This window comes from Cupressus sempervirens, chromosome 7 (genome assembly GCF_028749045.1).
Source record: "Cupressus sempervirens isolate cs-2001-9-10 chromosome 7, ASM2874904v1, whole genome shotgun sequence".
NCBI classification, from domain to species: Eukaryota; Viridiplantae; Streptophyta; class Pinopsida; order Cupressales; family Cupressaceae; genus Cupressus; species Cupressus sempervirens.
The window spans coordinates 277,353,647-277,360,973 of NC_143124.1; positions in this window are offsets into that span (position 1 = coordinate 277,353,647).

The following is a 7,327-nucleotide window of genomic DNA, read 5'->3' on the forward strand; positions in this document are numbered from 1 at the left end:
TTGACACCATCTTCATAACTGATGAGAGTACAAGGCCTTGGTGTTGGTGCCTTGCATTCCCTAGAAGATAAGGTTGCCCATGCGGGACAACCAAAGACTCTGAAGTGACCCACAACTAGTTTTCTATCACACCATGCCTCAAAAGGAGTTTTGCCATCTAAGGCATTATCAAGAGACTTGTTAAGTATGTGAGTGGCACTACTTATGACTTCGACTTCAATTGCTGGATCAAGAGACTGGGATTTTATAATGCAACTTGGCATGTTCTTAAGAGTTCTAATCCTCGCAATAGCAACATTTGTCTTGTGTGAACTGAATGCTAGTGGATTCTGAAGATCAATTCCCTCAAGTTTGCAAAAGTCTTTAAGTCTTCTATTCACATATCTACTTTCATTGTCCATCTATAGAACCTTAATGACTTTTCTTGGTTTTTATTCAACATGACTCTTGAAGGCTTGAAGCTTATCAACCATTTCATTCTTATGATGAAGGATGTAGACCCATGTGAAACATGAAAATTCATCAATGAAAGTAAGGATGTAGCAACCTTGGCTGACTGAAGTCACTACAAAAGGACCTACAAAAACCATGTGAACCAACTGAAGAACAACTAGTGCTCTAGAAGACTTTCCTTTATCATACTTCTCCTCAAGATGCATATCCACTGAACATGATGAACACTCACCCTTAAAAAAGTTGATGTTAGGTAAACCTTTGACCATGTATTTGAAGCAAAGTTGATGAAGATAGCAGAAGGCAAGATGACCAAACTGCTCACACCATAGTTTAGTTGTTGGATGTGAGTGAGTCAACAAGGCTTGTGAAGGAGACACAGGCACAAAGTGGGAGAAGGAATAAAGTCTCTTGTTATGATTGACTTTTTGCACTACAACCAATGAATCATCTCTAAGATTGCACACCATCACTGAATCTAGAAGGAACTCAACTTTATGACCATCTCCAAGGTGAGTGATTTGGTGAACTAAGAGGAGATTGGAGCTAAGGTTTGGAATGTAGAGAACATCTTTGAATTCTCCATTTTCCATTTCCACATGTCCTTTCCCTTCAACTTCTATTTTGGTATCATCTCCCACAAAGATGTGTGGTACCTATGATTGCTTTAATGAAGACAAGTCCCCCTTTGAAGAACCCATATGATAGGAGGCACTTGAGTCAAGAATCCATTCCAATGGAGAACTTGTATTTTCCATAAGTGCTTTCCCTTTTCCCTTTGAAGAGGTTGGAGTTGAATCCTTGGAAGTACCTAGCACTTGAATTTTGTTCTTCCTGAGTAAGTTTTCCAACTCAACAATTCTCTTAACCTTGCAATCATTTGGATTTTTGCAATATGCACAAATTTTTTTGTCATTCTTTTCATTACTTTCCTTCTTGTTGGAAGAAGAATTACCTTTCTGTAAGGAGGATTGATGTCTCTTAGATTGTGATTTATGCTTCCACTACTTCTTCTTGCTATTGTTAGAACTTTTTCATCCTTGACTTGATTAGTTCTCATCACTAGCCACCAATGCTTTGGTCTTTGATGTCATGAGAAGTGACAAAACTATAAAGTGAGATTATTCAACAATCAACATCTTTGCAAATGCATCAAATGTAGGCTTCTAGAAAGTACATCCCATGGTTAACCTATGACTATTATAACTCAAAACAAAGGAAGCATACTTTGAAGGTAGCCTCTTCAAAATGCGATGAATCAACTTGTCATCCTTCATGGGATTTCCCCAATCTTTAAGTAGTGCCCTATATTATTGGCTTTGTTGATGTAATCCTAAATCGTGTCAAAGTTCTTTGGATCTAAGAAAAGTAGATCATCCTCAATCTGGAAACACTTTTCCTCATCCACCTTACCATACAATGTTTCAAGTTTGTCCCATGTAGCTTTGGATTCCTTGAAATTCAAAATGTGGAAGAAGAGATCTCTATGTACACAATTCTTGATAATTCCTAAAGTCTTTTGGTCTTGTTTTTGCCAATTAATGAGTTCTTTAGCATTAGTGGGTTTAGGTATTGTACCATCAACATAAAGACTTAAACCTTTTTCCATTAATCTACTACATGCAATATCTTTCCGTGTAGAATAATTACGTGAAGTTAGAAGTTGACTTTTAGGTGAACCCATGATGCAGAAAATGAAAAGAGCACACAAGAGAAACATAAAACAAAATACACCCCCCGCCCCCCCCCACTCCCCGCGCCCCCCCCCCCCCCCCCCCCCCCAAAAAAAAAAAAGATGGTTTTGGCACTTTATATGTAGTGCATGTACAATGGGCCACTTGTCAAAATGTACAAAGTGGACTTTTGATTTTTCTTTTTACAACTATCTTTTGAGGCCCAAATCTATCACTAAGCACTATAGCTCAAATGTACAATAATTCTAAAAAGTAATCAAAGCAATACAATGTAGGAAAAGCTCTAATTCTAAAATTGAGATTTCTATCGACACAACCCTAGAATCTAACTATAGATCTAGAAAGTAGACAAAAAATAATACACTTTTTAAAAAAATGAAACCTATTTTCGTATCTAGATGAGCTCATATGGAGTGCTTAAAGTTGCAAAATGTAGGATTAAATAGGTACATTCACCAAAAGATGCAATTTTTTAAAAAACCTTGCACCAAAACTAGAAAAAAAATACCACCACTAAAATGTTTAGGAAATTCTACCCAAAATTTTAAAAAATTGCACCTGATTTGGAGTCCAAATGACCATGTTATGGGCTCTCAAAGTCAGGATGCCAAATCAAAAATGCATCTGAAGAGGGGGTTGGAAGGAAAATTGCATTCTTAAATTTGATGGTCAAATGGCCATCATAGTAGTTATAAAATGCCTAAAAATGATGGTCAAACGATCATAAAATTTAACCTCATGTCCAACTAATGTTAGCAAAAAAATCCACGCACGATGATGTGGCAGTTTACTAGACCATACTACTATACAGACATGGTAGTATCGTATGCATAGGTGGAAATGTTGATGTGTCAATCTATGTGTCTCCTATATATGTGGCATTGTATGGTTGTTGATTTTTTAGTCCACTATGCCAGACATGTGTCGAAGCTAACGTGTGTTTCTGCTAACGGAGGTTTGTGCTGATTTGGCCACTATGGCAGGAGGAGAATTGCTAGAGATTTGAATTTGGTGTTGAGAAACCTTTTCATAGGCCAGTGTTAATTTGTGCCAAAAATTAAGAATACATTGTGTCAAATAAGTTCTATAGGCTAGTGGGAGTAAAACCAACTTTGCATTGTGCTGCATGTCTACTGTGTAGGGGACGCATGTCGCCATGTTTCTACTGTGAAACTTGCTAGAAGAACACAATAGTAGCATCACCAAAAAAACTTAAAATACCACTAGGAGCTGCTTTTCAACATCAAAACTATAGGTCATCACCAAAATAGTCAAAAAAGATAGATCAGACACCAAAATATTAGTTTGCGGGAGCCGAAAAATGCTATTCAAACTACCATCAGAGGAGTTCAAAAAGTGTGATCTCTTGTAGAAAAGGGCTGCTATCAGTTCGCAAGAAGCTACCAGAATTAGGTTTATTGACTGCCAATAAGTGAGGAGTTTAATCCCACATTAGTGGGCTGAACTCCTTTACAAATGAATAAAACAAATGTTGCCAACTTATAAACTAAAATAAGCTACCAATGATGGAAGTTGGCACTCACCAATATTGGCGAGGTAATTGGATTCCATGGTGTAAATTAGATTTTGAGGATTGCTTAGCCAAACTGTGTGTACTGTAAGCCAAAAAATATAGAGGTGTTTCCACTAGGCCAAAAAAATTGAATATTCTCTACTGGACTAAAATCTTCTATGGGTGCAAGCCTGAGGCGTGACTACAAGATGCCTATACCAAAAAAAATTCTCTGCAAGGTTGCCTAGCTGGAATTTTTTTGAAAACCCTATCTAAAAAAATGTAGAGAACATTAAATTATAAATTTGAAAAATAATTAATTAGATCAACAAAATGACCATACCCAAGTTGCAAATTGGGCTCTCCGAGTACTGATTTGCAAAAAAAATTGCCTCACGATCAACTTTGGCCTAGGGTAGCCAAGTTTATAGCCAATCTACACCAAATCAACATTTTGGAGACAATGGCGAGGTTCATTCTAGCTCTAGACACTCCCAATGACTGCAATACTCCAAATTTGGGTCAAGGTGCTAAAGCAATAATGGTCTTGAATGACTATGTGAAGAGAGATTCTCCAAGCTCTAATACCATGTAAGAATTTGCCTTAGGGAAAAATTCACCCATGAACTAAGAATTCAAGCACAAACACAGCTGTGGACCATAAAGAGTATGATCAGAATATCGATATGTATTTGATTCAATGTGAATGAAAGTCCACTAGGAGTGACTGTATATAAAGGCCTCTAAGATGCATCTAGAATGCCTAGGAATCAACATCATGATAAGTCATACAACCAAGCACATGTCCACCAGATACAAGTTATCCTCCAGTAAGCACAGAAGTAATTGTGATGATGAGAGGATAAGCCTACAATGGTGTAGCATGCAAATTTATGTTGTAGACACGATGTGCTAAATTAGGTGTGTGAATATCTATGTTGTTTACATGACAACTTAGTGAATGATGCAAACTCCAATGCTGTATACACCATCTACTGAATTAGAGTTGCATACTTCTATGTTGTCAATGTGACAACTCATAAAGGTACACAAACTCCTAAGTGTCTCACAAAATAAATAATAAAATAATGCAATATAATAAAATAATGCATTAACCTAAGTAAACTTAAGTAAGTGTAAATAGTAAATACATATTTACACCAATAGGGGCAATTAATACTTTGTTATCCTGATCTGAAATAAGAAATGAGATTGATTCCAAAAAAAATTCCACCCTATCCTGATTCAATTCCATGAATGAAGAAGGAGTAATCTGTAATTGAGAAAATACTATGTGCAACCCCTTTTTGCTTTGCAGAAGCATGGAAGTAGGCAACATTTTTATCTCCTTCTCTAAGCCATAATTCTCTAGACTTCTGCCTCCAAAACTCTTCCTCTCTATGGCACAACTCAACCCATTCTTCTTGGTATTGTTTTTGTTTCCTATACAAATCTATGGACATCCGATGATGATTAATTTGTTCATTTACATATGATAATTATTTCTTGACTATCTCCTTGTCATGAAAAATATTTTTAAATACTTTTGAATTCCACTCTCTAATTTGGGCCTTGATATGTTTAAGTTTAGCAGCAAATTAAAACATTTGCGTACCCTTCAATTTAGGAATACTTAATTTTTGTTTATAGAACTAATTTAAGATGTCTAACATTTAAGAAGATGCCAAAATCTAAAAATAACTTCCAATTGGTTATATTTTCCACTAGCAGTATGATGAAATATTGTACTAGTTCAGCAATGATTGCTTGAGTGATCAAAGAATATTTTTGTATGTCCAAATGAATTTGTTTTCACCAAATGTGCTAGATATTGGTACTTAGTTTTAAAATATACAATTTCCATCTATAAGAGAGTCCATCTTCATTGTATTCACAATGATTGTCTAATGTGAAAATGAAAAAATACTTCCATTAACTCTAATCTATTTATTTGGTAACTATAATTTTCTTAGTATTGATCATAATTGGATCCTAAATTAGTTCTTTTCATAGCCATGTGTTGATTCCAATAGGTCATATAAAGTGAGCTCTACTACAAAATTTGTACTCTAATTTACAAAGACATAACAACCAACATAATTTTTTAGTGTGGACATTTCATTTGTCCCTCCCTTTTCTACTATTACTAGAAATAGATAAAACCAAAGGCCTTTCCCCATCTAGTCTTATTGCATTGTTCTAGTTAATTGATATTATAAGCCACCAAAATATTATATTAGTTGTTCAAGACAAGGTGTTTACAAATACTTTCTCCACCTACTTTCTTTACTATAAATTAATTAATCCTTTTAATTCCTTATTATTATTTTATATATTTTTTAATTTTATTTTTTATTATTTATTATTATTTAATTTTATATTTTGTTTTAATAATAAAATTAAATTTACTTAATTTAAGATAATTATTATAAAAAAAGTTATAAATCTAGTAAGATAATTGTTATAAAAAAAAGTTATAAATCTAGTTCGTCCATGATTGGTCATCATATATTCTTATTTTTAAAATTAGATCAATAATGTAAAATTACACAATCTCAATTGCATTCGGACACTTGTTTATTATATTTCATTTTATATTATATTTTTATTAAATAATAATAATATAATTTAAAATTGTATATAATATATTTAGAGATTTTTTTAAGTAGGGAAAAAAGAAATAGTAATTTAAGTGAAATGCCGAGGTCTAAATATAGTCAAATCTTTTCTAAATTTGGAAAAGGCCTTCTACCTTTCTAGGTTTGCATGGTTTCTATGCATATAAATAACATGCTGGAGTCGTGTAGAGATTATCTAATTTTCTATAACTTTTTTTTTGCAGTGAGGAGTCTCAAGAGGAGGAAGAACACGTAGAAAATGTCAACCTTTACAGTAATGAACCGGACAGTGCTGCGAGAGATGGACGATGATCGTTCTCAAGGTGAGGAATGGGAAATACTTGTAGACAGCGTTTTTCTTAATTCAAATCAGGTAAATGAATTAATTGAAGATAGCGCCATAAACAAGTGTGCTCCGATTGGTGATGAAGAAGCCACAATGATTTTGGGATCTCCGAGTGAAGGAATAAAATGTGATGGGGAGAATATTCTTTGTGCGATATGCCTCGATCCATTGAAAAAGTGTTGTGGGGATTTGAAAGAGTTGCCATGCAACCACGTTTTTCATTACAATTGTATCTTGGAATCCACCAAAATTAACAATACGTGTCCCATGTGTCGTGGGGAATACGACTTCAGGCAGACCGAGATTTGAGAAGGGATGCGTGTTTAAAATCTGCATCTTGACTGTGCTCTCAAAATCTTTTTGTTAGCAATAAATTATGTTTTCTACATTTGTTATGGAGATAATCTGCAAGAAACTATGCCTTGTATATTTTTGGTACGCGGATAATAAGAGATCACTGTTTATCTTTTTCTAACTGTTAATCTATGGCTTTGAATTTTAAAGTCTGCATGAGTTTGTATTCTCTTTCGTTGAGATCTTGATAGAACGAGTAGTGAGGACAAATTTGGTGCCAATTATGAGTTTAATGTGCAGTTGTCAAAGTTATTTCAGATGTGTTTTTAAAATTGTAAAATTAATAAAATGCTAAAAAATAATCGGTTTCTGAGTTCTAAATTATATTAGACATTAGTGTATAATCTTA